The sequence below is a fragment of the Phalangium opilio genome, unplaced genomic scaffold (assembly GCF_054372755.1).
Source record: "Phalangium opilio isolate 3A_F unplaced genomic scaffold, DU_Popi_V2 ptg000505l_1, whole genome shotgun sequence".
Classification (NCBI taxonomy): domain Eukaryota; kingdom Metazoa; phylum Arthropoda; class Arachnida; order Opiliones; family Phalangiidae; genus Phalangium; species Phalangium opilio.
The window spans coordinates 605,569-629,302 of NW_028324239.1; the positions used below are offsets into that span (position 1 = coordinate 605,569).

The following is a 23,734-nucleotide window of genomic DNA, read 5'->3' on the forward strand; positions in this document are numbered from 1 at the left end:
CTTAATTTATATTCGAATTATTAACTAGCACTCTCGGCAACGGCCATATCACGCTGAAAACACCGGTTCTCGTCCGATCACCGAAGTTAAGCACGGTCGAGCGCAGTCAGTGCTTGGGAGGGAGACCACTTAGGAAAAGTGCGTGCCGTTGGCTTTTTCACTTTTTTTTCCTATTTTAAATTCCAATAGATATGAAAAAAGCAAACATATTTCTTTTTGTTATTGTTTTAAAAAGATGAAGGTTAATTTGTCTCACTTAATTTAAATTCGAATTATTAACTAGCACTCTCGGCAACGGCCATATCACGCTGAAAACACCGGTTCTCATCCGATCACCGAAGTTAAGCAGCGTCGAGCGCAGTCAGTACTTCGGAGGGAGACCACTTAGGAACACTGCTTGCCGTTAGCTTTTTTTCACTTTTTTTTTGTCTTTTAAATTCCCATAGATATGAAAAAAGCAAACACATTTTCTTTTTGTTATTGTTTTAAAAAGATGAAGGTTAATTTGTCTCACTTATTTTAAATTCGAATTATTAACTAGCACTCTCGGCAACGGCCATATCACTCTGAAAACACCGGTTCTCGTCCGATCACCGAAGTTAAGCAGCGTCGAGCGCAGTCAGTGCTTGGGAGGGAGACCACTTAGGAACAGTGCGTGCCGTTGGCTTTTTCACTTTTTTTTCCTATTTTAAATTCCAATAGATATGAAAAAAGCAAACATATTTTCTTTTTGTTATTGTTTTAGAAAGATGAAGGTTAATTTGTCTCACTTAATTTATATTCGAATTATTAACTAGCACTCTCGGCAACGGCCATATCACGCTGAAAACACCGGTTCTCGTCCGATCACCGAAGTTAAGCAGGGTCGAGCGCAGTCAGTGCTTGGGAGGGAGACCACTTATGAACAGTGCGTGCCGTTGGCTTTTTCACTTTTTTTTCCTATTTTAAATTCCAATAGATATGAAAAAAGCAAACATATTTTCTTTTTGTTATTGTTTTAAAAAGATGAAGGTTAATTTGTCTCACTTAATTTAAATTCGAATTATTAACTAGCACTCTCGGCAACGGCCATATCACGCTGAAAACACCGGTTCTCATCCGATCACCGAAGTTAAGCAGCGTCGAGCGCAGTCAGTACTTCGGAGGGAGACCACTTAGGAACACTGCTTGCCGTTAGCTTTTTCACTTTTTTTTGTCTTTTAAATTCCCATAGATATGAAAAAAGCAAACACATTTTCTTTTTGTTATTGTTTTAAAAAGATGAAGGTTAATTTGTCTCACTTATTTTAAATTCGAATTATTAACTAGCACTCTCGGCAACGGCCATATCACTCTGAAAACACCGGTTCTCGTCCGATCACCGAAGTTAAGCAGCGTCGAGCGCAGTCAGTGCTTGGGAGGGAGACCACTTAGGAACAGTGCGTGCCGTTGGCTTTTTCACTTTTTTTTCCTATTTTAAATTCCAATAGATATGAAAAAAGCAAACATATTTTCTTTTTGTTATTGTTTTAGAAAGATGAAGGTTAATTTGTCTCACGTAATTTATATTCGAATTATTAACTAGCACTCTCGGCAACGGCCATATCACGCTGAAAACACCGGTTCTCGTCCGATCACCGAAGTTAAGCAGGGTCGAGCGCATTCAGTGCTTGGGAGGGAGACCACTTAGGAACAGTGCGTGCCGTTGGCTTTTTCACTTTTTTTCCTATTTTAAATTCCAATAGATATGAAAAAAGCAAACATATTTTCTTTTTGTTATTGTTTTAAAAAGATGAAGGTTAATTTGTCTCACTTAATTTAAATTCGAATTATTAACTAGCACTCTCGGCAACGGCCATATCACGCTGAAAACACCGGTTCTCGTCCGATCACCGAAGTTAAGCAGGGTCGAGCGCAGTCAGTGCTTGGGAGGGAGACCACTTAGGAACAGTGCCTGCCGTTGGCTTTTTCACTTTTTTTTCCTATTTTAAATTCCAATAGATATGAAAAAAGCAAACATATTTTCTTTTTGTTATTGTTTTAAAAAGATGAAGGTTAATTTGTCTCACTTAATTTAAATTCGAATTATTAACTAGCACTCTCGGCAACGGCCATATCACGCTGAAAACACTGGTTCTCATCCGATCACCGAAGTTAAGCAGCGTCGAGCGCAGTCAGTACTTCGGAGGGAGACCACTTAGGAACACTGCTTGCCGTTAGCTTTTTCACTTTTTTTTGTCTTTTAAATTCCCATAGATATGAAAAAAGCAAACACATTTTCTTTTTGTTATTGTTTTATAAAGATGAAGGTTAATTTGTCTCACTTATTTTAAATTCGATTATTAACTAGCACTCTCGGCAACGGCCATATCACTCTGAAAACACCGGTTCTCGTCCGATCACCGAAGTTAAGCAGCGTCGAGCGCAGTCAGTGCTTGGGAGGGAGACCACTTAGGAACAGTGCGTGCCGTTGGCTTTTTCACTTTTTTTTCCTATTTTAAATTCCAATAGATATGAAAAAAGCAAACATATTTTCTTTTTGTTATTGTTTTAGAAAGATGAAGGTTAATTTGTCTCACTTAATTTATATTCGAATTATTAACCAGCACTCTCGGCAACGGCCATATCACGCTGAAAACCCCGGTTCTCGTCCGATCACCGAAGTTAAGCAGGATCGAGCGCAGTCAGTGCTTGGGAGGGAGACCACTTAGGAACAGTGCGTGCCGTTGGCTTTTTCACTTTTTTTTCCTATTTTAAATTCCAATAGATATGAAAAAAGCAAACATATTTTCTTTTTGTTATTGTTTTAAAAAGATGAAGGTTAATTTGTCTCACTTAATTTAAATTAGAATTATTAACTAGCACTCTCGGCAACGGCCATATCACGCTGAAAACACCGGTTCTCATCCGATCACCGAAGTTAAGCAGCGTCGAGCGCAGTCAGTACTTCGGAGGGAGACCACTTAGGAACACTGCTTGCCGTTAGCTTTTTCACTTTTTTTTTGTCTTTTAAATTCCCATAGATATGAAAAAAGCAAACACATTTTCTTTTTGTTATTGTTTTAAAAAGATGAAGGTTAATTTGTCTCACTTATTTTAAATTCGAATTATTAACTAGCACTCTCGGCAACGGCCATATCACTCTGAAAACACCGGTTCTCGTCCGATCACCGAAGTTAAGCAGCGTCGAGCGCAGTCAGTGCTTGGGAGGGAGACCACTTAGGAACAGTGCGTGCCGTTGGCTTTTTCACTTTTTTTTCCTATTTTAAATTCCAATAGATATGAAAAAAGCAAACATATTTTATTTTTGTTATTGTTTTAGAAAGATGAAGGTTAATTTGTCTCACTTAATTTATATTCGAATTATTAACTAGCACTCTCGGCAACGGCCATATCACGCTGAAAACACCGGTTCTCGTCCGATCACCGAAGTTAAGCAGGGTCGAGCGCAGTCAGTGCTTGGGAGGGAGACCACTTAGGAACAGTGCGTGCCGTTGGCTTTTTCACTTTTTTTTCCTATTTTAAATTCCAATAGATATGAAAAAAGCAAACATATTTTCTTTTTGTTATTGTTTTAAAAAGATGAAGGTTAATTTGTCTCACTTAATTTAAATTCGAATTATTAACTAGCACTCTCGGCAACGGCCATATCACGCTGAAAACACCGGTTCTCATCCGATCACCGAAGTTAAGCAGCGTCGAGCGCAGTCAGTACTTGGGAGGGAGACCACTTAGGAACACTGCTTGCCGTTAGCTTTTTCACTTTTTTTTGTCTTTTAAATTCCCATAGATATGAAAAAAGCAAACACATTTTCTTTTTGTTATTGTTTTAAAAAGATGAAGGTTAATTTGTCTCACTTATTTTAAATTCGAATTATTAACTAGCACTCTCGGCAACGGCCATATCACGATGAAAACACCGGTTCTCGTCCGATCACCGAAGTTAAGCAGCGTCGAGCGCAGTCAGTACTTGGGAGGGAGACCACTTAGGAACAGTGCGTGCCGTTGGCTTTTTCACTTTTTTTTCCTCTTGTAAATTCCAATAGATATTTAACAAGAAACATATTTTCTTTTTGTTATTGTTTTAGAAAGATGAAGGTTAATTTGTCTCACTTAATTTAAATTCGAATTATTAACTAGCACTCTCGGCAACGGCCATATTACGCTGAAAACACCGGTTCTCGTCCGATCACCGAAGTTAAGCAGCGTCGAGCGCAGTCAGTACTTGGGAGGGAGACCACTTAGGAACAGTGCGTGCCGTTGGCTTTTTCACTTTTTTTTCCTATTTTAAATTCCAATAGATATGAAAAAAGCAAACATATTTTCTTTTTGTTATTGTTTTAGAAAGATGAAGGTTAAATTGTCTCACTTGATTTAAATTCGAATTATTAACTAGCTCTCTCGGCAACGGCCATATCACGCTGAAAACACCGGTTCTCGTCCGATCACCAAAGTTAAGCAGCGTCGAGCGCAGTCAGTACTTGGGAGGGAGACCACTTAGGAACAGTGCGTGCCGTTGGCTTTTTCACTTTTTTTCCTCTTGTAAATTCCAATAGATATGAAACAAGCAAACATATTTTCTTTTTGTTATTGTTTTAGAAAGATGAAGGTTAATTTGTCTCACTTAATTTAAATTCGAATTATTAACTAGCACTCTCGGCAACGGCCATATCACGCTGAAAACACCGGTTCTCGTCCGATCACCGAAGTTAAGCAGCGGCGAGCGGAGTCAGTGCTTGGGAGGGAGACCACTTAGGAACAGTGCGTGCCGTTGGCTTTTTCACTTTTTTTTCCTATTTTAAATTCCCATAGATATGAAAAAAGCAAACACATTTTCTTTTTGTTATTGTTTTAAAAAGATGAAGGTTAATTTGTCTCACTTAATTTAAATTCGAATTATTAACTAGCACTCTCGGCAACGGCCATATCACGCTGAAAACACCGGTTCTCGTCCGATCACCGAAGCTAAGCAGCGTCGAGCGCAGTCAGTACTTGGGAGGGAGACCACTTAGGAACAGTGCGTGCCGTTGGCTTTTTCACTTTTTTTTCCTATTTTAAATTCCAATAGATATGAAAAAAGCAAACATATTTTCTTTTTGTTATTGTTTTAGAAAGATGAAGGTTAATTTGTCTCACTTAATTTATATTCGAATTATTAACAAGCACTCTCGGCTACGGCCATATCACGCTGAAAACACCGGTTCTCGTCCTATCACCGAAGTTAAGCAGGGTCGAGCGCAGTCAGTGCTTGGGAGGGAGACCACTTAGGAAAAGTGCGTGCCGTTGGCTTTTTCACTTTTTTTTCCTATTTTAAATTCCAATAGATATGAAAAAAGCAAACATATTTTCTTTTTGTTATTGTTTTAAAAAGATGAAGGTTAATTTGTCTCACTTAATTTAAATTCGAATTATTAACTAGCACTCTCGGCAACGGCCATATCACGCTGAAAACACCGGTTCTCATCCGATCACCGAAGTTAAGCAGCGTCGAGCGCAGTCAGTACTTCGGAGGGAGACCACTTAGGAACACTGCTTGCCGTTAGCTTTTTCACTTTTTTTTTGTCTTTTAAATTCCCATAGATATGAAAAAAGCAAACACATTTTCTTTTTGTTATTGTTTTAAAAAGATGAAGGTTAATTTGTCTCACTTATTTTAAATTCGAATTGTTAACTAGCACTCTCGGGAACGGCCATATCACGATGAAAACACCGGTTCTCGTCCGATCACCGAAGTGAAGCAGCGTCGAGCGCAGTCAGTACTTGGGAGGGAGACCACTTAGGAACAGTGCGTGCCGTTGGCTTTTTCACTTTTTTTTCCTCTTGTAAATTCCAATAGATATGAAACAAGCAAACATATTTTCTTTTTGTTATTGTTTTAGAGAGATGAAGGTTAATTTGTCTCACTTAATTTAAATTCGAATTATTAACTAGCACTCTCGGCAACGGCCATATCACGCTGAAATCACCGGTTCTCGTCCGATCACCGAAGTTAAGCAGCGTCGAGCGGAGTCAGTGCTTGGGAGGGAGACCACTTAGGAACAGTGCGTGCCGTTGGCTTTTTCACTTTTTTTCCTATTTTAAATTCCAATAGATATGAAAAAAGCAAACATATTTTCTTTTTGTTATTGTTTTAAAAAGATGAAGGTTAATTTGTCTCACTTAATTTATATTCGAATTATTAACTAGCACTCTCGGCAACGGCCATATCACGCTGAAAACACCGGTTCTCATCCGATCACCGAAGTTAAGCAGCGTCGAGCGCAGTCAGTACTTGGGAGGGAGACCACCTAGGAACACTGCTTGCCGTTGGCTTTTTCACTTTTTTTCCTCTTTTAAATTCCAATAGATATGAAAAAAGCAAACATATTTTCTTTTCTTATTGTTTTAAAAAGATGAAGGTTAAATTGTCTCACTTGATTTAAATTCGAATTATTAACTAGCTCTCTCGGCAACGGCCATATTACGCTGAAAACACCGGTTCTCGTCCGATCACCGAAGTTAAGCAGCGTCGAGCGCAGTCAGTACTTGGGAGGGAGACCACTTAGGAACAGTGCGTGCCGTTGGCTTTTTCACTTTTTTTTCCTATTTTAAATTCCAATAGATATGAAAAAAGCAAACATATTTTCTTTTTGTTATTGTTTTAGAAAGATGAAGGTTAATTTGTCTCACTTAATTTATATTCGAATTATTAACTAGCACTTTCGGCAACGGCCATATCACGCTGAAAACACCGGTTCTCGTCCGATCACCGAAGTTAAGCAGGGTCGAGCGCAGTCAGTGCTTGGGAGGGAGACCACTTAGGAAAAATGCGTGCCGTTGGCTTTTTCACTTTTTTTTCCTATTTTAAATTCCAATAGATATGAAAAAAGCAAACATATTTTCTTTTTGTTATTGTTTTAAAAAGATGAAGGTTAATTTGTCTCACTTAATTTAAATTCGAATTATTAACTAGCACTCTCGGCAACGGCCATATCACGCTGAAAACACCGGTTCTCATCCGATCACCGAAGTTAAGCAGCGTCGAGCGCAGTCAGTACTTCGGAGGGAGACCACTTAGGAACACTGCTTGCCGTTAGCTTTTTCACTTTTTTTTTGTCTTTTAAATTCCCATAGATATGAAAAAAGCAAACACATTTTCTTTTTGTTATTGTTTTAAAAAGATGAAGGTTAATTTGTCTCACTTATTTTAAATTCGAATTATTAACTAGCACTCTCGGCAACGGCCATATCACTCTGAAAACACCGGTTCTCGTCCGATCACCGAAGTTAAGCAGCGTCGAGCGCAGTCAGTGCTTGGGAGGGAGACCACTTAGGAACAGTGCGTGCCGTTGGCTTTTTCTCTTTTTTTTCCTATTTTAAATTCCAATAGATATGAAAAAAGCAAACATATTTTCTTTTTGTTATTGTTTTAGAAAGATGAAGGTTAATTTGTCTCACTTAATTTAAATTCGAATTATTAACTAGCACTCTCGGCAACGGCCATATCACGCTGAAATCACCGGTTCTCGTCCGATCACCGAAGTTAAGCAGCGTCGAGCGGAGTCAGTGCTTGGGAGGGAGACCACTTAGGAACAGTGCGTGCCGTTGGCTTTTTCACTTTTTTTTCCTATTTTAAATTCCAATAGATATGAAAAAAGCAAACATATTTTCTTTTTGTTATTGTTTTAAAAAGATGAAGGTTAATTTGTCTCACTTAATTTATATTCGAATTATTAACTAGCACTCTCGGCAACGGCCATATCACGCTGAAAACACCGGTTCTCATCCGATCACCGAAGTTAAGCAGCGTCGAGCGCAGTCAGTACTTGGGAGGGAGACCACCTAGGAACACTGCTTGCCGTTGGCTTTTTCACTTTTTTTCCTCTTTTAAATTCCAATAGATATGAAAAAAGCAAACATATTTTCTTTTCTTATTGTTTTAAAAAGATGAAGGTTAAATTGTCTCACTTGATTTAAATTCGAATTATTAACTAGCTCTCTCGGCAACGGCCATATTACGCTGAAAACACCGGTTCTCGTCCGATCACCGAAGTTAAGCAGCGTCGAGCGCAGTCAGTACTTGGGAGGGAGACCACTTAGGAACAGTGCGTGCCGTTGGCTTTTTCACTTTTTTTTCCTATTTTAAATTCCAATAGATATGAAAAAAGCAAACATATTTTCTTTTTGTTATTGTTTTAGAAAGATGAAGGTTAATTTGTCTCACTTAATTTATATTCGAATTATTAACTAGCACTTTCGGCAACGGCCATATCACGCTGAAAACACCGGTTCTCGTCCGATCACCGAAGTTAAGCAGGGTCGAGCGCAGTCAGTGCTTGGGAGGGAGACCACTTAGGAAAAGTGCGTGCCGTTGGCTTTTTCACTTTTTTTTCCTATTTTAAATTCCAATAGATATGAAAAAAGCAAACATATTTTCTTTTTGTTATTGTTTTAAAAAGATGAAGGTTAATTTGTCTCACTTAATTTAAATTCGAATTATTAACTAGCACTCTCGGCAACGGCCATATCACGCTGAAAACACCGGTTCTCATCCGATCACCGAAGTTAAGCAGCGTCGAGCGCAGTCAGTACTTCGGAGGGAGACCACTTAGGAACACTGCTTGCCGTTAGCTTTTTCACTTTTTTTTTGTCTTTTAAATTCCCATAGATATGAAAAAAGCAAACACATTTTCTTTTTGTTATTGTTTTAAAAAGATGAAGGTTAATTTGTCTCACTTATTTTAAATTCGAATTATTAACTAGCACTCTCGGCAACGGCCATATCACTCTGAAAACACCGGTTCTCGTCCGATCACCGAAGTTAAGCAGCGTCGAGCGCAGTCAGTGCTTGGGAGGGAGACCACTTAGGAACAGTGCGTGCCGTTGGCTTTTTCTCTTTTTTTTCCTATTTTAAATTCCAATAGATATGAAAAAAGCAAACATATTTTCTTTTTGTTATTGTTTTAAAAAGATGAAGGTTAATTTGTCTCACTTAATTTATATTCGAATTATTAACTAGCACTCTCGGCAACGGCCATATCACGCTGAAAACACCGGTTCTCATCCGATCACCGAAGTTAAGCAGCGTCGAGCGCAGTCAGTACTTGGGAGGGAGACCACCTAGGAACACTGCTTGCCGTTGGCTTTTTCACTTTTTTTCCTCTTTTAAATTCCAATAGATATGAAAAAAGCAAACATATTTTCTTTTCTTATTGTTTTAAAAAGATGAAGGTTAAATTGTCTCACTTGATTTAAATTCGAATTATTAACTAGCTCTCTCGGCAACGGCCATATTACGCTGAAAACACCGGTTCTCGTCCGATCACCGAAGTTAAGCAGCGTCGAGCGCAGTCAGTACTTGGGAGGGAGACCACTTAGGAACAGTGCGTGCCGTTGGCTTTTTCACTTTTTTTTCCTATTTTAAATTCCAATAGATATGAAAAAAGCAAACATATTTTCTTTTTGTTATTGTTTTAGAAAGATGAAGGTTAATTTGTCTCACTTAATTTATATTCGAATTATTAACTAGCACTTTCGGCAACGGCCATATCACGCTGAAAACACCGGTTCTCGTCCGATCACCGAAGTTAAGCAGGGTCGAGCGCAGTCAGTGCTTGGGAGGGAGACCACTTAGGAAAAGTGCGTGCCGTTGGCTTTTTCACTTTTTTTTCCTATTTTAAATTCCAATAGATATGAAAAAAGCAAACATATTTTCTTTTTGTTATTGTTTTAAAAAGATGAAGGTTAATTTGTCTCACTTAATTTAAATTCGAATTATTAACTAGCACTCTCGGCAACGGCCATATCACGCTGAAAACACCGGTTCTCATCCGATCACCGAAGTTAAGCAGCGTCGAGCGCAGTCAGTACTTCGGAGGGAGACCACTTAGGAACACTGCTTGCCGTTAGCTTTTTCACTTTTTTTTTGTCTTTTAAATTCCCATAGATATGAAAAAAGCAAACACATTTTCTTTTTGTTATTGTTTTAAAAAGATGAAGGTTAATTTGTCTCACTTATTTTAAATTCGAATTATTAACTAGCACTCTCGGCAACGGCCATATCACTCTGAAAACACCGGTTCTCGTCCGATCACCGAAGTTAAGCAGCGTCGAGCGCAGTCAGTGCTTGGGAGGGAGACCACTTAGGAACAGTGCGTGCCGTTGGCTTTTTCTCTTTTTTTTCCTATTTTAAATTCCAATAGATATGAAAAAAGCAAACATATTTTCTTTTTGTTATTGTTTTAGAAAGATGAAGGTTAATTTGTCTCACTTAATTTATATTCGAATTATTAACTAGCACTCTCGGCAACGGCCATATCACGCTGAAAACACCGGTTCTCGTCCGATCACCGAAGTTAAGCAGGGTCGAGCGCAGTCAGTGCTTGGGAGGGAGACCACTTAGGAACAGTGCGTGCCGTTGGCTTTTTCACTTTTTTTTCCTATTTTAAATTCCAATAGATATGAAAAAAGCAAACATATTTTCTTTTTGTTATTGTTTTAAAAAGATGAAGGTTAATTTGTCTCACTTAATTTAAATTCGAATTATTAACTAGCACTCTCGGCAACGGCCATATCACGCTGAAAACACCGGTTCTCATCCGATCACCGAAGTTAAGCAGCGTCGAGCGCAGTCAGTACTTCGGAGGGAGACCACTTAGGAACACTGCTTGCCGTTAGCTTTTTCACTTTTTTTTTGTCTTTTAAATTCCCATAGATATGAAAAAAGCAAACACATTTTCTTTTTGTTATTGTTTTAAAAAGATGAAGGTTAATTTGTCTCACTTATTTTAAATTCAAATTATTAACTAGCACTCTCGGCAACGGCCATATCACGCTGAAAACACCGGTTCTCATCCGATCACCGAAGTTAAGCAGCGTCGAGCGCAGTCAGTACTTGGGAGGGAGACCACTTAGGAACACTGCTTGCCGTTGGCTTTTTCACTTTTTTTTCCTCTTTTAAATTCCAATAGATATGAAAAAAGCAAACATATTTTCTTTTCTTATTGTTTTAAAAAGATGAAGGTTAAATTGTCTCACTTGATTTAAATTCGAATTATTAACTAGCTCTCTCGGCAACGGCCATATCACGCTGAAAACACCGGTTCTCGTCCGATCACCAAAGTTAAGCAGCGTCGAGCGCAGTCAGTGCTTGGGAGGGAGACCACTTAGGAAAAGTGCGTGCCGTTGGCTTTTTCACTTTTTTTTCCTATTTTAAATTCCAATAGATATGAAAAAAGCAAACACATTTTCTTTTTGTTATTGTTTTAAAAAGATGAAGGTTAATTTGTCTAACTTATTTTAAATTCGAATTATTAACTAGCACTCTCGGCAACGGCCATATCACTCTGAAAACACCGGTTCTCGTCCGATCACCGAAGTTAAGCAGCGTCGAGCGCAGTCAGTGCTTGGGAGGGAGACCACTTAGGAACAGTGCGTGCCGTTGGCTTTTTCTCTTTTTTTTCCTATTTTAAATTCCAATAGATATGAAAAAAGCAAACATATTTTCTTTTTGTTATTGTTTTAGAAAGATGAAGGTTAATTTGTCTCACTTAATTTATATTCGAATTATTAACTAGCACTCTCGGCAACGGCCATATCACGCTGAAAACACCGGTTCTCGTCCGATCACCGAAGTTAAGCAGGGTCGAGCGCAGTCAGTGCTTGGGAGGGAGACCACTTAGGAACAGTGCGTGCCGTTGGCTTTTTCACTTTTTTTTCCTATTTTAAATTCCAATAGATATGAAAAAAGCAAACATATTTTCTTTTTGTTATTGTTTTAGAAAGATGAAGGTTAATTTGTCTCACTTAATTTATATTCGAATTATTAACTAGCACTCTCGGCAACGGCCATATCACGCTGAAAACACCGGTTCTCGTCCGATCACCGAAGTTAAGCAGGGTCGAGCGCAGTCAGTGCTTGGGAGGGAGACCACTTAGGAACAGTGCGTGCCGTTGGCTTTTTCACTTTTTTTTCCTATTTTAAATTCCAATAGATATGAAAAAAGCAAACATATTTTCTTTTTGTTATTGTTTTAAAAAGATGAAGGTTAATTTGTCTCACTTAATTTAAATTCGAATTATTAACTAGCACTCTCGGCAACGGCCATATCACGCTGAAAACACCGGTTCTCATCCGATCACCGAAGTTAAGCAGCGTCGAGCGCAGTCAGTACTTCGGAGGGAGACCACTTAGGAACACTGCTTGCCGTTAGCTTTTTCACTTTTTTTTTGTCTTTTAAATTCCCATAGATATGAAAAAAGCAAACACATTTTCTTTTTGTTATTGTTTTAAAAAGATGAAGGTTAATTTGTCTCACTTATTTTAAATTCAAATTATTAACTAGCACTCTCGGCAACGGCCATATCACGCTGAAAACACCGGTTCTCATCCGATCACCGAAGTTAAGCAGCGTCGAGCGCAGTCAGTACTTGGGAGGGAGACCACTTAGGAACACTGCCTGCCGTTGGCTTTTTCACTTTTTTTTCCTCTTTTAAATTCCAATAGATATGAAAAAAGCAAACATATTTTCTTTTCTTATTGTTTTAAAAAGATGAAGGTTAAATTGTCTCACTTGATTTAAATTCGAATTATTAACTAGCTCTCTCGGCAACGGCCATATCACGCTGAAAACACCGGTTCTCGTCCGATCACCGAAGTTAAGCAGCGTCGAGCGCAGTCAGTACTTGGGAGGGAGACCACTTAGGAACAGTGCGTGCCGTTGGCTTTTTCACTTTTTTTTCCTCTTGTAAATTCCAATAGATATGAAACAAGCAAACATATTTTCTTTTTGTTATTGTTTTAGAAAGATGAAGGTTAATTTGTCTCACTTAATTTAAATTCGAATTATTAACTAGCACTCTCGGCAACGGCCATATCACGCTGAAAACACCGGTTCTCGTCCGATCACCGAAGTTAAGCAGCGTCGAGCGGAGTCAGTGCTTGGGAGGGAGACCACTTAGGAACAGTGCGTGCCGTTGGCGTTTTCACTTTTTTTTCCTATTTTAAATTCCCATAGATATGAAACAAGAAACATATTTTCTTTTTGTTATTGTTTTAGAAAGATGAAGGTTAATTTGTCTCACTTAATTTAAATTCGAATTATTAACTAGCACTCTCGGCAACGGCCATATCACGCTGAAAACACCGGTTCTCGTCCGATCACCGAAGCTAAGCAGCGTCGAGCGCAGTCAGTACTTGGGAGGGAGACCACTTAGGAACAGTGCGTGCCGTTGGCTTTTTCACTTTTTTTTCCTATTTTAAATTCCAATAGATATGAAAAAAGCAAACATATTTTCTTTTTGTTATTGTTTTAGAAAGATGAAGGTTAATTTGTCTCACTTAATTTATATTCGAATTATTAACTAGCACTCTCGGCTACGGCCATATCACGCTGAAAACACCGGTTCTCGTCCTATCACCGAAGTTAAGCAGGGTCGAGCGCAGTCAGTGCTTGGGAGGGAGACCACTTAGGAAAAGTGCGTGCCGTTGGCTTTTTCACTTTTTTTTCCTATTTTAAATTCCAATAGATATGAAAAAAGCAAACATATTTTCTTTTTGTTATTGTTTTAAAAAGATGAAGGTTAATTTGTCTCACTTAATTTAAATTCGAATTATTAAATAGCACTCTCGGCAACGGCCATATCACGCTGAAAACACCGGTTCTCATCCGATCACCGAAGTTAAGCAGCGTCGAGCGCAGTCAGTACTTCGGAGGGAGACCACTTAGGAACACTGCTTGCCGTTAGCTTTTTCACTTTTTTTTTTGTCTTTTAAATTCCCATAGATATGAAAAAAGCAAACACATTTTCTTTTTGTTATTGTTTTAAAAAGATGAAGGTTAATTTGTCTCACTTCTTTTAAATTCGAATTATTAACTAGCACTCTCGGGAACGGCCATATCACGATGAAAACACCGGTTCTCGTCCGATCACCGAAGTGAAGCAGCGTCGAGCGCAGTCAGTACTTGGGAGGGAGACCACTTAGGAACAGTGCGTGCCGTTGGCTTTTTCACTTTTTTTTCCTCTTGTAAATTCCAATAGATATGAAACAAGCAAACATATTTTCTTTTTGTTATTGTTTTAGAAAGATGAAGGTTAATTTGTCTCACTTAATTTAAATTCGAATTATTAACTAGCACTCTCGGCAACGGCCATATCACGCTGAAAACACCGGTTCTCGTCCGATCACCGAAGTTAAGCAGGGTCGAGCGCAGTCAGTGCTTGGGAGGGAGACCACTTAGGAACAGTGCGTGCCGTTGGCTTTTTCACTTTTTTTTCCTATTTTAAATTCCAATAGATATGAAAAAAGCAAACATATTTTCTTTTTGTTATTGTTTTAGAAAGATGAAGGTTAATTTGTCTCACTTAATTTATATTCGAATTATTAACTAGCACTCTCGGCAACGGCCATATCACGCTGAAAACACCGGTTCTCGTCCGATCACCGAAGTTAAGCAGGGTCGAGCGCAGTCAGTGCTTGGGAGGGAGACCACTTAGGAACAGTGCGTGCCGTTGGCTTTTTCACTTTTTTTTCCTATTTTAAATTCCAATAGATATGAAAAAAGCAAACATATTTTCTTTTTGTTATTGTTTTAAAAAGATGAAGGTTAATTTGTCTCACTTAATTTAAATTCGAATTATTAACTAGCACTCTCGGCAACGGCCATATCACGCTGAAAACACCGGTTCTCATCCGATCACCGAAGTTAAGCAGCGTCGAGCGCAGTCAGTACTTCGGAGGGAGACCACTTAGGAACACTGCTTGCCGTTAGCTTTTTCACTTTTTTTTTGTCTTTTAAATTCCCATAGATATGAAAAAAGCAAACACATTTTCTTTTTGTTATTGTTTTAAAAAGATGAAGGTTAATTTGTCTCACTTATTTTAAATTCAAATTATTAACTAGCACTCTCGGCAACGGCCATATCACGCTGAAAACACCGGTTCTCATCCGATCACCGAAGTTAAGCAGCGTCGAGCGCAGTCAGTACTTGGGAGGGAGACCACTTAGGAACACTGCCTGCCGTTGGCTTTTTCACTTTTTTTTCCTCTTTTAAATTCCAATAGATATGAAAAAAGCAAACATATTTTCTTTTCTTATTGTTTTAAAAAGATGAAGGTTAAATTGTCTCACTTGATTTAAATTCGAATTATTAACTAGCTCTCTCGGCAACGGCCATATCACGCTGAAAACACCGGTTCTCGTCCGATCACCGAAGTTAAGCAGCGTCGAGCGCAGTCAGTACTTGGGAGGGAGACCACTTAGGAACAGTGCGTGCCGTTGGCTTTTTCACTTTTTTTTCCTCTTGTAAATTCCAATAGATATGAAACAAGCAAACATATTTTCTTTTTGTTATTGTTTTAGAAAGATGAAGGTTAATTTGTCTCACTTAATTTAAATTCGAATTATTAACTAGCACTCTCGGCAACGGCCATATCACGCTGAAAACACCGGTTCTCGTCCGATCACCGAAGTTAAGCAGCGTCGAGCGGAGTCAGTGCTTGGGAGGGAGACCACTTAGGAACAGTGCGTGCCGTTGGCGTTTTCACTTTTTTTTCCTATTTTAAATTCCCATAGATATGAAACAAGAAACATATTTTCTTTTTGTTATTGTTTTAGAAAGATGAAGGTTAATTTGTCTCACTTAATTTAAATTCGAATTATTAACTAGCACTCTCGGCAACGGCCATATCACGCTGAAAACACCGGTTCTCGTCCGATCACCGAAGCTAAGCAGCGTCGAGCGCAGTCAGTACTTGGGAGGGAGACCACTTAGGAACAGTGCGTGCCGTTGGCTTTTTCACTTTTTTTTCCTATTTTAAATTCCAATAGATATGAAAAAAGCAAACATATTTTCTTTTTGTTATTGTTTTAGAAAGATGAAGGTTAATTTGTCTCACTTAATTTATATTCGAATTATTAACTAGCACTCTCGGCTACGGCCATATCACGCTGAAAACACCGGTTCTCGTCCTATCACCGAAGTTAAGCAGGGTCGAGCGCAGTCAGTGCTTGGGAGGGAGACCACTTAGGAAAAGTGCGTGCCGTTGGCTTTTTCACTTTTTTTTCCTATTTTAAATTCCAATAGATATGAAAAAAGCAAACATATTTTCTTTTTGTTATTGTTTTAAAAAGATGAAGGTTAATTTGTCTCACTTAATTTAAATTCGAATTATTAAATAGCACTCTCGGCAACGGCCATATCACGCTGAAAACACCGGTTCTCATCCGATCACCGAAGTTAAGCAGCGTCGAGCGCAGTCAGTACTTCGGAGGGAGACCACTTAGGAACACTGCTTGCCGTTAGCTTTTTCACTTTTTTTTTTGTCTTTTAAATTCCCATAGATATGAAAAAAGCAAACACATTTTCTTTTTGTTATTGTTTTAAAAAGATGAAGGTTAATTTGTCTCACTTCTTTTAAATTCGAATTATTAACTAGCACTCTCGGGAACGGCCATATCACGATGAAAACACCGGTTCTCGTCCGATCACCGAAGTGAAGCAGCGTCGAGCGCAGTCAGTACTTGGGAGGGAGACCACTTAGGAACAGTGCGTGCCGTTGGCTTTTTCACTTTTTTTTCCTCTTGTAAATTCCAATAGATATGAAACAAGCAAACATATTTTCTTTTTGTTATTGTTTTAGAAAGATGAAGGTTAATTTGTCTCACTTAATTTAAATTCGAATTATTAACTAGCACTCTCGGCAACGGCCATATCACGCTGAAAACACCGGTTCTCGTCCGATCACCGAAGTTAAGCAGGGTCGAGCGCAGTCAGTGCTTGGGAGGGAGACCACTTAGGAACAGTGCGTGCCGTTGGCTTTTTCACTTTTTTTTCCTATTTTAAATTCCAATAGATATGAAAAAAGCAAACATATTTTCTTTTTGTTATTGTTTTAGAAAGATGAAGGTTAATTTGTCTCACTTAATTTATATTCGAATTATTAACTAGCACTCTCGGCAACGGCCATATCACGCTGAAAACACCGGTTCTCGTCCGATCACCGAAGTTAAGCAGGGTCGAGCGCAGTCAGTGCTTGGGAGGGAGACCACTTAGGAACAGTGCGTGCCGTTGGCTTTTTCACTTTTTTTTCCTATTTTAAATTCCAATAGATATGAAAAAAGCAAACATATTTTCTTTTTGTTATTGTTTTAAAAAGATGAAGGTTAATTTGTCTCACTTAATTTAAATTCGAATTATTAACTAGCACTCTCGGCAACGGCCATATCACGCTGAAAACACCGGTTCTCATCCGATCACCGAAGTTAAGCAGCGTCGAGCGCAGTCAGTACTTCGGAGGGAGACCACTTAGGAACACTGCTTGCCGTTAGCTTTTTCACTTTTTTTTTGTCTTTTAAATTCCCATAGATATGAAAAAAGCAAACACATTTTCTTTTTGTTATTGTTTTAAAAAGATGAAGGTTAATTTGTCTCACTTATTTTAAATTCGAATTATTAACTACCACTCTCGGCAACGGCCATATCACGATGAAAACACCGGTTCTCGTCCGATCACCGAAGTTAAGCAGCGTCGAGCGCAGTCAGTACTTGGGAGGGAGACCACTTAGGAACACTGCCTGCCGTTGGCTTTTTCACTTTTTTTTCCTCTTTTAAATTCCAATAGATATGAAAAAAGCAAACATATTTTCTTTTCTTATTGTTTTAAAAAGATGAAGGTTAAATTGTCTCACTTGATTTAAATTCGAATTATTAACTAGCTCTCTCGGCAACGGCCATATCACGCTGAAAACACCGGTTCTCGTCCGATCACCGAAGTTAAGCAGCGTCGAGCGCAGTCAGTACTTGGGAGGGAGACCACTTAGGAACAGTGCGTGCCGTTGGCTTTTTCACTTTTTTTTCCTCTTGTAAATTCCAATAGATATGAAACAAGCAAACATATTTTCTTTTTGTTATTGTTTTAGAAAGATGAAGGTTAATTTGTCTCACTTAATTTAAATTCGAATTATTAACTAGCACTCTCGGCAACGGCCATATCACGCTGAAAACACCGGTTCTCGTCCGATCACCGAAGTTAAGCAGCGTCGAGCGGAGTCAGTGCTTGGGAGGGAGACCACTTAGGAACAGTGCGTGCCGTTGGCGTTTTCACTTTTTTTTCCTATTTTAAATTCCCATAGATATGAAACAAGAAACATATTTTCTTTTTGTTATTGTTTTAGAAAGATGAAGGTTAATTTGTCTCACTTAATTTAAATTCGAATTATTAACTAGCACTCTCGGCAACGGCCATATCACGCTGAAAACACCGGTTCTCGTCCGATCACCGAAGCTAAGCAGCGTCGAGCGCAGTCAGTACTTGGGAGGGAGACCACTTAGGAACAGTGCGTGCCGTTGGCTTTTTCACTTTTTTTTCCTATTTTAAATTCCAATAGATATGAAAAAAGCAAACATATTTTCTTTTTGTTATTGTTTTAGAAAGATGAAGGTTAATTTGTCTCACTTAATTTATATTCGAATTATTAACTAGCACTCTCGGCTACGGCCATATCACGCTGAAAACACCGGTTCTCGTCCTATCACCGAAGTTAAGCAGGGTCGAGCGCAGTCAGTGCTTGGGAGGGAGACCACTTAGGAAAAGTGCGTGCCGTTGGCTTTTTCACTTTTTTTTCCTATTTTAAATTCCAATAGATATGAAAAAAGCAAACATATTTTCTTTTTGTTATTGTTTTAAAAAGATGAAGGTTAATTTGTCTCACTTAATTTAAATTCGAATTATTAAATAGCACTCTCGGCAACGGCCATATCACGCTGAAAACACCGGTTCTCATCCGATCACCGAAGTTAAGCAGCGTCGAGCGCAGTCAGTACTTCGGAGGGAGACCACTTAGGAACACTGCTTGCCGTTAGCTTTTTCACTTTTTTTTTTGTCTTTTAAATTCCCATAGATATGAAAAAAGCAAACACATTTTCTTTTTGTTATTGTTTTAAAAAGATGAAGGTTAATTTGTCTCACTTCTTTTAAATTCGAATTATTAACTAGCACTCTCGGGAACGGCCATATCACGATGAAAACACCGGTTCTCGTCCGATCACCGAAGTGAAGCAGCGTCGAGCGCAGTCAGTACTTGGGAGGGAGACCACTTAGGAACAGTGCGTGCCGTTGGCTTTTTCACTTTTTTTTCCTCTTGTAAATTCCAATAGATATGAAACAAGCAAACATATTTTCTTTTTGTTATTGTTTTAGAAAGATGAAGGTTAATTTGTCTCACTTAATTTAAATTCGAATTATTAACTAGCACTCTCGGCAACGGCCATATCACGCTGAAAACACCGGTTCTCGTCCGATCACCGAAGTTAAGCAGCGTCGAGCGGAGTCAGTGCTTGGGAGGGAGACCACTTAGGAACAGTGCGTGCCGTTGGCTTTTTCACTTTTTTTTCCTATTTTAAATTCCAATAGATATGAAAAAAGCAAACATATTTTCTTTTTGTTATTGTTTTAAAAAGATGAAGGTTAATTTGTCTCACTTAATTTATATTCGAATTATTAACTAGCACTCTCGGCAACGGCCATATCACGCTGAAAACACCGGTTCTCATCCGATCACCGAAGTTAAGCAGCGTCGAGCGCAGTCAGTACTTGGGAGGGAGACCACCTAGGAACACTGCTTGCCGTTGGCTTTTTCACTTTTTTTCCTCTTTTAAATTCCAATAGATATGAAAAAAGCAAACATATTTTCTTTTCTTATTGTTTTAAAAAGATGAAGGTTAAATTGTCTCACTTGATTTAAATTCGAATTATTAACTAGCTCTCTCGGCAACGGCCATATCACGCTGAAAACACCGGTTCTCGTCCGATCACCAAAGTTAAGCAGCGTCGAGCGCAGTCAGTAATTGGGAGGGAGACCTCTTAGGAACACTGCGTGCCGTTGGTTTTTTCACTTTTTTTCCTCTTTTAAATTCCAATAGATATGAAAAAAGCAAACATATCTTCTTTTTGTTATTGTTTTATAAAGATGAAGGTTAATTAAATTCAAATTATTAAAAAGCACTCTTGGCAACGGCCAAATCACGCTGAAAACACCGGTTCTCGTCCGATCACCGAAGTTAAGCAGCGTCGAGCGCAGTCAGTACTTGGGAGGGAAACCACTTAGGAACACTGCGTGCCGTTGGTTTTTTCACTTTTTTTTCCTCTTTTAAATTCCAATAGATATGAAAAAAGCAAACATATTTTCTTTTTGTTATTGTTTTAGAAAGATGAAGGTTAAATTGTCTCACTTAATTTAAATTCGAATTATTAACTATCACTCCCGGCAACGGCCATATCACGCTGAAAAAGCCGGTTCTCGTCCGATCACCAAAGTTAAGCAGCGTCGAGCGCAGTCAGTACTTGGGAGGGAGACCACTTAGGAACACTGCGTGCCGTTGGTTGTTTCACTTTTTTTCCTCTTTTAAATTCCAATAGATATGAAAAAAGCAAACATATCTTCTTTTTGTTATTGTTTTATAAAGATGAAGGTTAATTAAATTCAAATTATTAAAAAGCACTCTCGGCAACGGCCAAATCACGCTGAAAACACCGGTTCTCGTCCGATCACCGAAGTTAAGCAGCGTCGAGCGCAGTCAGTACTTGGGAGGGAAACCACTTAGGAACACTGCGTGCCGTTGGTTTTTTCACTTTTTTTTTCCTCTTTTAAATTCCAATAGATATGAAAAAAGCAAACATATTTTCTTTTTGTTATTGTTTTAGAAAGATGAAGGTTAATTTGTCTCACTTAATTTATATTCGAATTATTAACCAGCACTCTCGGCAACGGCCATATCACGCTGAAAACAGCGGTTCTCGTCCGATCATCGAAGTTAATCAGCGTCGAGCGCAGTCAGTACTTGGGAACACTTTGTGCCGTTGGCTTTGTCACTTTTGTTTCCTCTTTTAAATTCCACCAGATATCAAAAAAGCAAACATATTTTCTTTTTGTTATTGTTTTAAAAAGATGAAGGTTAAATTGTCTCACTTAATTTAAATTCGAATTATTAACTAGCACTCTCGGCAACGGCCATATCACGCTGAAAACACCGTTTCTCGTCCGATCACCGAAGTTAAGCAGCGTCGAGCGCAGTCAGTACTTGGGAGGGAGACCACTTAGGAACACTGCTTGCCGTTGGCTTTTTCACTTTTTTTTTCCTCTTTTAAATTCCAATAGATATGAAAAAAGCAAACATATTTTCTTTTTGTTATTGTTTTAGAAAGATGAAGGTTAATTTGTCTCACTTAATTTATATTCGAATTATTAACTAGCACTCTCGGCAACGGCCATATCACGCTGAAAACACCGGTTCTCGTCCGATCACCGAAGCTAAGCAGCGTCGAGCGCAGTCAGTACTTGGGAGGGAGACCACTTAGGAACAGTGCGTGCCGTTGGCTTTTTCACTTTTTTTTCCTATTTTAAATTCCAATAGATATGAAAAAAGCAAACATATTTTCTTTTTGTTATTGTTTTAGAAAGATGAAGGTTAATTTGTCTCACTTAATTTATATTCGAATTATTAACTAGCACTCTCGGCTACGGCCATATCACGCTGAAAACACCGGTTCTCGTCCTATCACCGAAGTTAAGCAGGGTCGAGCGCAGTCAGTGCTTGGGAGGGAGACCACTTAGGAAAAGTGCGTGCCGTTGGCTTTTTCACTTTTTTTTCCTATTTTAAATTCCAATAGATATGAAAAAAGCAAACATATTTTCTTTTTGTTATTGTTTTAAAAAGATGAAGGTTAATTTGTCTCACTTAATTTAAATTCGAATTATTAACTAGCACTCTCGGCAACGGCCATATCACGCTGAAAACACCGGTTCTCATCCGATCACCGAAGTTAAGCAGCGTCGAGCGCAGTCAGTACTTCGGAGGGAGACCACTTAGGAACACTGCTTGCCGTTAGCTTTTTCACTTTTTTTTTTGTCTTTTAAATTCCCATAGATATGAAAAAAGCAAACACATTTTCTTTTTGTTATTGTTTTAAAAAGATGAAGGTTAATTTGTCTCACTTCTTTTAAATTCGAATTATTAACTAGCACTCTCGGGAACGGCCATATCACGATGAAAACACCGGTTCTCGTCCGATCACCGAAGTGAAGCAGCGTCGAGCGCAGTCAGTACTTGGGAGGGAGACCACTTAGGAACAGTGCGTGCCGTTGGCTTTTTCACTTTTTTTCCCTCTTGTAAATTCCAATAGATATGAAACAAGCAAACATATTTTCTTTTTGTTATTGTTTTAGAAAGATGAAGGTTAATTTGTCTCACTTAATTTAAATTCGAATTATTAACTAGCACTCTCGGCAACGGCCATATCACGCTGAAAACACCGGTTCTCGTCCGATCACCGAAGTTAAGCAGCGTCGAGCGGAGTCAGTGCTTGGGAGGGAGACCACTTAGGAACAGTGCGTGCCGTTGGCTTTTTCACTTTTTTTTCCTATTTTAAATTCCAATAGATATGAAAAAAGCAAACATATTTTCTTTTTGTTATTGTTTTAAAAAGATGAAGGTTAATTTGTCTCACTTAATTTATATTCGAATTATTAACTAGCACTCTCGGCAACGGCCATATCACGCTGAAAACACCGGTTCTCATCCGATCACCGAAGTTAAGCAGCGTCGAGCGCAGTCAGTACTTGGGAGGGAGACCACCTAGGAACACTGCTTGCCGTTGGCTTTTTCACTTTTTTTCCTCTTTTAAATTCCAATAGATATGAAAAAAGCAAACATATTTTCTTTTCTTATTGTTTTAAAAAGATGAAGGTTAAATTGTCTCACTTGATTTAAATTCGAATTATTAACTAGCTCTCTCGGCAACGGCCATATCACGCTGAAAACACCGGTTCTCGTCCGATCACCAAAGTTAAGCAGCGTCGAGCGCAGTCAGTAATTGGGAGGGAGACCTCTTAGGAACACTGCGTGCCGTTGGTTTTTTCACTTTTTTTCCTCTTTTAAATTCCAATAGATATGAAAAAAGCAAACATATCTTCTTTTTGTTATTGTTTTATAAAGATGAAGGTTAATTAAATTCAAATTATTAAAAAGCACTCTTGGCAACGGCCAAATCACGCTGAAAACACCGGTTCTCGTCCGATCACCGAAGTTAAGCAGCGTCGAGCGCAGTCAGTACTTGGGAGGGAAACCACTTAGGAACACTGCGTGCCGTTGGTTTTTTCACTTTTTTTTCCTCTTTTAAATTCCAATAGATATGAAAAAAGCAAACATATTTTCTTTTTGTTATTGTTTTAGAAAGATGAAGGTTAAATTGTCTCACTTAATTTAAATTCGAATTATTAACTATCACTCCCGGCAACGGCCATATCACGCTGAAAAAGCCGGTTCTCGTCCGATCACCAAAGTTAAGCAGCGTCGAGCGCAGTCAGTACTTGGGAGGGAGACCACTTAGGAACACTGCGTGCCGTTGGTTGTTTCACTTTTTTTCCTCTTTTAAATTCCAATAGATATGAAAAAAGCAAACATATCTTCTTTTTGTTATTGTTTTATAAAGATGAAGGTTAATTAAATTCAAATTATTAAAAAGCACTCTCGGCAACGGCCAAATCACGCTGAAAACACCGGTTCTCGTCCGATCACCGAAGTTAAGCAGCGTCGAGCGCAGTCAGTACTTGGGAGGGAAACCACTTAGGAACACTGCGTGCCGTTGGTTTTTTCACTTTTTTTTTCCTCTTTTAAATTCCAATAGATATGAAAAAAGCAAACATATTTTCTTTTTGTTATTGTTTTAGAAAGATGAAGGTTAATTTGTCTCACTTAATTTATATTCGAATTATTA

At 38.6% G+C, this 23,734-nt stretch overlaps 11 non-coding genes and 81 pseudogenes across 11 annotated transcripts; all 92 read left to right on the forward strand.

The window, feature by feature from the left end:
• Positions 1 to 35: 35 nt before the first annotated feature.
• On the forward strand, positions 36 to 154 carry LOC149589985 (5S ribosomal RNA; annotated as a pseudogene).
• Positions 155 to 290: 136 nt separating this feature from the next.
• On the forward strand, positions 291 to 409 carry LOC149589986 (5S ribosomal RNA; annotated as a pseudogene).
• Positions 410 to 548: 139 nt separating this feature from the next.
• LOC149589987 (5S ribosomal RNA) lies at positions 549 to 667 on the forward strand (annotated as a pseudogene).
• A 137-nt stretch (positions 668 to 804) lies between these two features.
• On the forward strand, positions 805 to 923 carry LOC149589988 (5S ribosomal RNA; annotated as a pseudogene).
• Positions 924 to 1,060: 137 nt separating this feature from the next.
• On the forward strand, positions 1,061 to 1,179 carry LOC149589989 (5S ribosomal RNA; annotated as a pseudogene).
• Positions 1,180 to 1,315: 136 nt separating this feature from the next.
• Positions 1,316 to 1,434, forward strand: LOC149589990 (5S ribosomal RNA; annotated as a pseudogene).
• Positions 1,435 to 1,571: 137 nt separating this feature from the next.
• Positions 1,572 to 1,690, forward strand: LOC149589991 (5S ribosomal RNA; annotated as a pseudogene).
• Positions 1,691 to 1,826: 136 nt separating this feature from the next.
• Positions 1,827 to 1,945, forward strand: LOC149589992 (5S ribosomal RNA; annotated as a pseudogene).
• Positions 1,946 to 2,082: 137 nt separating this feature from the next.
• LOC149589993 (5S ribosomal RNA) lies at positions 2,083 to 2,201 on the forward strand (annotated as a pseudogene).
• Positions 2,202 to 2,336: 135 nt separating this feature from the next.
• On the forward strand, positions 2,337 to 2,455 carry LOC149589994 (5S ribosomal RNA; annotated as a pseudogene).
• Positions 2,456 to 2,592: 137 nt separating this feature from the next.
• On the forward strand, positions 2,593 to 2,711 carry LOC149589995 (5S ribosomal RNA; annotated as a pseudogene).
• Positions 2,712 to 2,848: 137 nt separating this feature from the next.
• On the forward strand, positions 2,849 to 2,967 carry LOC149589996 (5S ribosomal RNA; annotated as a pseudogene).
• Positions 2,968 to 3,104: 137 nt separating this feature from the next.
• Positions 3,105 to 3,223, forward strand: LOC149589997 (5S ribosomal RNA; annotated as a pseudogene).
• Positions 3,224 to 3,360: 137 nt separating this feature from the next.
• LOC149589998 (5S ribosomal RNA) lies at positions 3,361 to 3,479 on the forward strand (annotated as a pseudogene).
• Positions 3,480 to 3,616: 137 nt separating this feature from the next.
• Positions 3,617 to 3,735, forward strand: LOC149589999 (5S ribosomal RNA; annotated as a pseudogene).
• A 136-nt stretch (positions 3,736 to 3,871) lies between these two features.
• Positions 3,872 to 3,990, forward strand: LOC149590000 (5S ribosomal RNA; annotated as a pseudogene).
• Positions 3,991 to 4,126: 136 nt separating this feature from the next.
• On the forward strand, positions 4,127 to 4,245 carry LOC149590001 (5S ribosomal RNA; annotated as a pseudogene).
• Positions 4,246 to 4,382: 137 nt separating this feature from the next.
• Positions 4,383 to 4,501, forward strand: LOC149590002 (5S ribosomal RNA; annotated as a pseudogene).
• A 136-nt stretch (positions 4,502 to 4,637) lies between these two features.
• LOC149590003 (5S ribosomal RNA) lies at positions 4,638 to 4,756 on the forward strand (annotated as a pseudogene).
• Positions 4,757 to 4,893: 137 nt separating this feature from the next.
• LOC149590004 (5S ribosomal RNA) lies at positions 4,894 to 5,012 on the forward strand (annotated as a pseudogene).
• A 137-nt stretch (positions 5,013 to 5,149) lies between these two features.
• On the forward strand, positions 5,150 to 5,268 carry LOC149590005 (5S ribosomal RNA; annotated as a pseudogene).
• A 137-nt stretch (positions 5,269 to 5,405) lies between these two features.
• LOC149590006 (5S ribosomal RNA) lies at positions 5,406 to 5,524 on the forward strand (annotated as a pseudogene).
• A 137-nt stretch (positions 5,525 to 5,661) lies between these two features.
• Positions 5,662 to 5,780, forward strand: LOC149590007 (5S ribosomal RNA; annotated as a pseudogene).
• A 137-nt stretch (positions 5,781 to 5,917) lies between these two features.
• Positions 5,918 to 6,036, forward strand: LOC149590008 (5S ribosomal RNA; annotated as a pseudogene).
• A 136-nt stretch (positions 6,037 to 6,172) lies between these two features.
• LOC149590009 (5S ribosomal RNA) lies at positions 6,173 to 6,291 on the forward strand. The gene has a single exon (XR_016379626.1). It is a non-coding gene; the product is annotated as a 5S ribosomal RNA (ribosomal RNA).
• A 135-nt stretch (positions 6,292 to 6,426) lies between these two features.
• LOC149590010 (5S ribosomal RNA) lies at positions 6,427 to 6,545 on the forward strand (annotated as a pseudogene).
• A 137-nt stretch (positions 6,546 to 6,682) lies between these two features.
• LOC149590011 (5S ribosomal RNA) lies at positions 6,683 to 6,801 on the forward strand (annotated as a pseudogene).
• Positions 6,802 to 6,938: 137 nt separating this feature from the next.
• Positions 6,939 to 7,057, forward strand: LOC149590012 (5S ribosomal RNA; annotated as a pseudogene).
• A 137-nt stretch (positions 7,058 to 7,194) lies between these two features.
• On the forward strand, positions 7,195 to 7,313 carry LOC149590013 (5S ribosomal RNA; annotated as a pseudogene).
• Positions 7,314 to 7,450: 137 nt separating this feature from the next.
• On the forward strand, positions 7,451 to 7,569 carry LOC149590014 (5S ribosomal RNA; annotated as a pseudogene).
• Positions 7,570 to 7,706: 137 nt separating this feature from the next.
• LOC149590015 (5S ribosomal RNA) lies at positions 7,707 to 7,825 on the forward strand. The gene has a single exon (XR_016379627.1). It is a non-coding gene; the product is annotated as a 5S ribosomal RNA (ribosomal RNA).
• A 135-nt stretch (positions 7,826 to 7,960) lies between these two features.
• Positions 7,961 to 8,079, forward strand: LOC149590016 (5S ribosomal RNA; annotated as a pseudogene).
• Positions 8,080 to 8,216: 137 nt separating this feature from the next.
• LOC149590017 (5S ribosomal RNA) lies at positions 8,217 to 8,335 on the forward strand (annotated as a pseudogene).
• Positions 8,336 to 8,472: 137 nt separating this feature from the next.
• Positions 8,473 to 8,591, forward strand: LOC149590018 (5S ribosomal RNA; annotated as a pseudogene).
• Positions 8,592 to 8,728: 137 nt separating this feature from the next.
• LOC149590019 (5S ribosomal RNA) lies at positions 8,729 to 8,847 on the forward strand (annotated as a pseudogene).
• A 137-nt stretch (positions 8,848 to 8,984) lies between these two features.
• On the forward strand, positions 8,985 to 9,103 carry LOC149590020 (5S ribosomal RNA). The gene has a single exon (XR_016379628.1). It is a non-coding gene; the product is annotated as a 5S ribosomal RNA (ribosomal RNA).
• A 135-nt stretch (positions 9,104 to 9,238) lies between these two features.
• LOC149590021 (5S ribosomal RNA) lies at positions 9,239 to 9,357 on the forward strand (annotated as a pseudogene).
• Positions 9,358 to 9,494: 137 nt separating this feature from the next.
• LOC149590022 (5S ribosomal RNA) lies at positions 9,495 to 9,613 on the forward strand (annotated as a pseudogene).
• Positions 9,614 to 9,750: 137 nt separating this feature from the next.
• On the forward strand, positions 9,751 to 9,869 carry LOC149590023 (5S ribosomal RNA; annotated as a pseudogene).
• Positions 9,870 to 10,006: 137 nt separating this feature from the next.
• On the forward strand, positions 10,007 to 10,125 carry LOC149590024 (5S ribosomal RNA; annotated as a pseudogene).
• Positions 10,126 to 10,262: 137 nt separating this feature from the next.
• LOC149590025 (5S ribosomal RNA) lies at positions 10,263 to 10,381 on the forward strand (annotated as a pseudogene).
• A 137-nt stretch (positions 10,382 to 10,518) lies between these two features.
• On the forward strand, positions 10,519 to 10,637 carry LOC149590026 (5S ribosomal RNA; annotated as a pseudogene).
• A 137-nt stretch (positions 10,638 to 10,774) lies between these two features.
• Positions 10,775 to 10,893, forward strand: LOC149590027 (5S ribosomal RNA). Its single transcript, XR_016379637.1, has one exon. It is a non-coding gene; the product is annotated as a 5S ribosomal RNA (ribosomal RNA).
• Positions 10,894 to 11,029: 136 nt separating this feature from the next.
• LOC149590028 (5S ribosomal RNA) lies at positions 11,030 to 11,148 on the forward strand (annotated as a pseudogene).
• Positions 11,149 to 11,285: 137 nt separating this feature from the next.
• Positions 11,286 to 11,404, forward strand: LOC149590029 (5S ribosomal RNA; annotated as a pseudogene).
• A 137-nt stretch (positions 11,405 to 11,541) lies between these two features.
• Positions 11,542 to 11,660, forward strand: LOC149590030 (5S ribosomal RNA; annotated as a pseudogene).
• A 137-nt stretch (positions 11,661 to 11,797) lies between these two features.
• LOC149590031 (5S ribosomal RNA) lies at positions 11,798 to 11,916 on the forward strand (annotated as a pseudogene).
• Positions 11,917 to 12,053: 137 nt separating this feature from the next.
• On the forward strand, positions 12,054 to 12,172 carry LOC149590032 (5S ribosomal RNA; annotated as a pseudogene).
• A 137-nt stretch (positions 12,173 to 12,309) lies between these two features.
• On the forward strand, positions 12,310 to 12,428 carry LOC149590033 (5S ribosomal RNA). Its single transcript, XR_016379580.1, has one exon. It is a non-coding gene; the product is annotated as a 5S ribosomal RNA (ribosomal RNA).
• A 136-nt stretch (positions 12,429 to 12,564) lies between these two features.
• On the forward strand, positions 12,565 to 12,683 carry LOC149590034 (5S ribosomal RNA). The gene has a single exon (XR_016379623.1). It is a non-coding gene; the product is annotated as a 5S ribosomal RNA (ribosomal RNA).
• Positions 12,684 to 12,820: 137 nt separating this feature from the next.
• Positions 12,821 to 12,939, forward strand: LOC149590035 (5S ribosomal RNA; annotated as a pseudogene).
• Positions 12,940 to 13,075: 136 nt separating this feature from the next.
• LOC149590036 (5S ribosomal RNA) lies at positions 13,076 to 13,194 on the forward strand (annotated as a pseudogene).
• Positions 13,195 to 13,331: 137 nt separating this feature from the next.
• On the forward strand, positions 13,332 to 13,450 carry LOC149590037 (5S ribosomal RNA; annotated as a pseudogene).
• A 137-nt stretch (positions 13,451 to 13,587) lies between these two features.
• LOC149590038 (5S ribosomal RNA) lies at positions 13,588 to 13,706 on the forward strand (annotated as a pseudogene).
• Positions 13,707 to 13,844: 138 nt separating this feature from the next.
• Positions 13,845 to 13,963, forward strand: LOC149590039 (5S ribosomal RNA; annotated as a pseudogene).
• Positions 13,964 to 14,100: 137 nt separating this feature from the next.
• LOC149590040 (5S ribosomal RNA) lies at positions 14,101 to 14,219 on the forward strand (annotated as a pseudogene).
• A 137-nt stretch (positions 14,220 to 14,356) lies between these two features.
• Positions 14,357 to 14,475, forward strand: LOC149590041 (5S ribosomal RNA; annotated as a pseudogene).
• A 137-nt stretch (positions 14,476 to 14,612) lies between these two features.
• Positions 14,613 to 14,731, forward strand: LOC149590042 (5S ribosomal RNA; annotated as a pseudogene).
• A 137-nt stretch (positions 14,732 to 14,868) lies between these two features.
• LOC149590043 (5S ribosomal RNA) lies at positions 14,869 to 14,987 on the forward strand. The gene has a single exon (XR_016379581.1). It is a non-coding gene; the product is annotated as a 5S ribosomal RNA (ribosomal RNA).
• A 136-nt stretch (positions 14,988 to 15,123) lies between these two features.
• On the forward strand, positions 15,124 to 15,242 carry LOC149590044 (5S ribosomal RNA). The gene has a single exon (XR_016379624.1). It is a non-coding gene; the product is annotated as a 5S ribosomal RNA (ribosomal RNA).
• Positions 15,243 to 15,379: 137 nt separating this feature from the next.
• Positions 15,380 to 15,498, forward strand: LOC149590045 (5S ribosomal RNA; annotated as a pseudogene).
• Positions 15,499 to 15,634: 136 nt separating this feature from the next.
• On the forward strand, positions 15,635 to 15,753 carry LOC149590046 (5S ribosomal RNA; annotated as a pseudogene).
• Positions 15,754 to 15,890: 137 nt separating this feature from the next.
• Positions 15,891 to 16,009, forward strand: LOC149590047 (5S ribosomal RNA; annotated as a pseudogene).
• Positions 16,010 to 16,146: 137 nt separating this feature from the next.
• Positions 16,147 to 16,265, forward strand: LOC149590048 (5S ribosomal RNA; annotated as a pseudogene).
• A 138-nt stretch (positions 16,266 to 16,403) lies between these two features.
• Positions 16,404 to 16,522, forward strand: LOC149590049 (5S ribosomal RNA; annotated as a pseudogene).
• A 137-nt stretch (positions 16,523 to 16,659) lies between these two features.
• On the forward strand, positions 16,660 to 16,778 carry LOC149590050 (5S ribosomal RNA; annotated as a pseudogene).
• Positions 16,779 to 16,915: 137 nt separating this feature from the next.
• On the forward strand, positions 16,916 to 17,034 carry LOC149590051 (5S ribosomal RNA; annotated as a pseudogene).
• A 137-nt stretch (positions 17,035 to 17,171) lies between these two features.
• LOC149590052 (5S ribosomal RNA) lies at positions 17,172 to 17,290 on the forward strand (annotated as a pseudogene).
• A 137-nt stretch (positions 17,291 to 17,427) lies between these two features.
• On the forward strand, positions 17,428 to 17,546 carry LOC149590053 (5S ribosomal RNA; annotated as a pseudogene).
• Positions 17,547 to 17,682: 136 nt separating this feature from the next.
• Positions 17,683 to 17,801, forward strand: LOC149590054 (5S ribosomal RNA). Its single transcript, XR_016379625.1, has one exon. It is a non-coding gene; the product is annotated as a 5S ribosomal RNA (ribosomal RNA).
• A 137-nt stretch (positions 17,802 to 17,938) lies between these two features.
• Positions 17,939 to 18,057, forward strand: LOC149590055 (5S ribosomal RNA; annotated as a pseudogene).
• A 136-nt stretch (positions 18,058 to 18,193) lies between these two features.
• On the forward strand, positions 18,194 to 18,312 carry LOC149590056 (5S ribosomal RNA; annotated as a pseudogene).
• Positions 18,313 to 18,449: 137 nt separating this feature from the next.
• On the forward strand, positions 18,450 to 18,568 carry LOC149590057 (5S ribosomal RNA; annotated as a pseudogene).
• Positions 18,569 to 18,705: 137 nt separating this feature from the next.
• Positions 18,706 to 18,824, forward strand: LOC149590058 (5S ribosomal RNA; annotated as a pseudogene).
• Positions 18,825 to 18,962: 138 nt separating this feature from the next.
• LOC149590059 (5S ribosomal RNA) lies at positions 18,963 to 19,081 on the forward strand (annotated as a pseudogene).
• Positions 19,082 to 19,218: 137 nt separating this feature from the next.
• On the forward strand, positions 19,219 to 19,337 carry LOC149590060 (5S ribosomal RNA; annotated as a pseudogene).
• Positions 19,338 to 19,474: 137 nt separating this feature from the next.
• LOC149590061 (5S ribosomal RNA) lies at positions 19,475 to 19,593 on the forward strand. Its single transcript, XR_016379629.1, has one exon. It is a non-coding gene; the product is annotated as a 5S ribosomal RNA (ribosomal RNA).
• Positions 19,594 to 19,728: 135 nt separating this feature from the next.
• LOC149590062 (5S ribosomal RNA) lies at positions 19,729 to 19,847 on the forward strand (annotated as a pseudogene).
• Positions 19,848 to 19,968: 121 nt separating this feature from the next.
• On the forward strand, positions 19,969 to 20,087 carry LOC149590063 (5S ribosomal RNA; annotated as a pseudogene).
• Positions 20,088 to 20,224: 137 nt separating this feature from the next.
• Positions 20,225 to 20,343, forward strand: LOC149590064 (5S ribosomal RNA; annotated as a pseudogene).
• Positions 20,344 to 20,464: 121 nt separating this feature from the next.
• Positions 20,465 to 20,583, forward strand: LOC149590065 (5S ribosomal RNA; annotated as a pseudogene).
• Positions 20,584 to 20,961: 378 nt separating this feature from the next.
• LOC149590066 (5S ribosomal RNA) lies at positions 20,962 to 21,080 on the forward strand (annotated as a pseudogene).
• A 138-nt stretch (positions 21,081 to 21,218) lies between these two features.
• LOC149590067 (5S ribosomal RNA) lies at positions 21,219 to 21,337 on the forward strand (annotated as a pseudogene).
• Positions 21,338 to 21,474: 137 nt separating this feature from the next.
• Positions 21,475 to 21,593, forward strand: LOC149590068 (5S ribosomal RNA; annotated as a pseudogene).
• Positions 21,594 to 21,730: 137 nt separating this feature from the next.
• LOC149590069 (5S ribosomal RNA) lies at positions 21,731 to 21,849 on the forward strand (annotated as a pseudogene).
• Positions 21,850 to 21,987: 138 nt separating this feature from the next.
• Positions 21,988 to 22,106, forward strand: LOC149590070 (5S ribosomal RNA; annotated as a pseudogene).
• A 137-nt stretch (positions 22,107 to 22,243) lies between these two features.
• LOC149590071 (5S ribosomal RNA) lies at positions 22,244 to 22,362 on the forward strand (annotated as a pseudogene).
• A 137-nt stretch (positions 22,363 to 22,499) lies between these two features.
• LOC149590072 (5S ribosomal RNA) lies at positions 22,500 to 22,618 on the forward strand. Its single transcript, XR_016379630.1, has one exon. It is a non-coding gene; the product is annotated as a 5S ribosomal RNA (ribosomal RNA).
• A 135-nt stretch (positions 22,619 to 22,753) lies between these two features.
• LOC149590073 (5S ribosomal RNA) lies at positions 22,754 to 22,872 on the forward strand (annotated as a pseudogene).
• A 121-nt stretch (positions 22,873 to 22,993) lies between these two features.
• Positions 22,994 to 23,112, forward strand: LOC149590074 (5S ribosomal RNA; annotated as a pseudogene).
• A 137-nt stretch (positions 23,113 to 23,249) lies between these two features.
• Positions 23,250 to 23,368, forward strand: LOC149590075 (5S ribosomal RNA; annotated as a pseudogene).
• Positions 23,369 to 23,489: 121 nt separating this feature from the next.
• LOC149590076 (5S ribosomal RNA) lies at positions 23,490 to 23,608 on the forward strand (annotated as a pseudogene).
• The last annotated feature ends 126 nt before the right edge of the window (positions 23,609 to 23,734 follow it).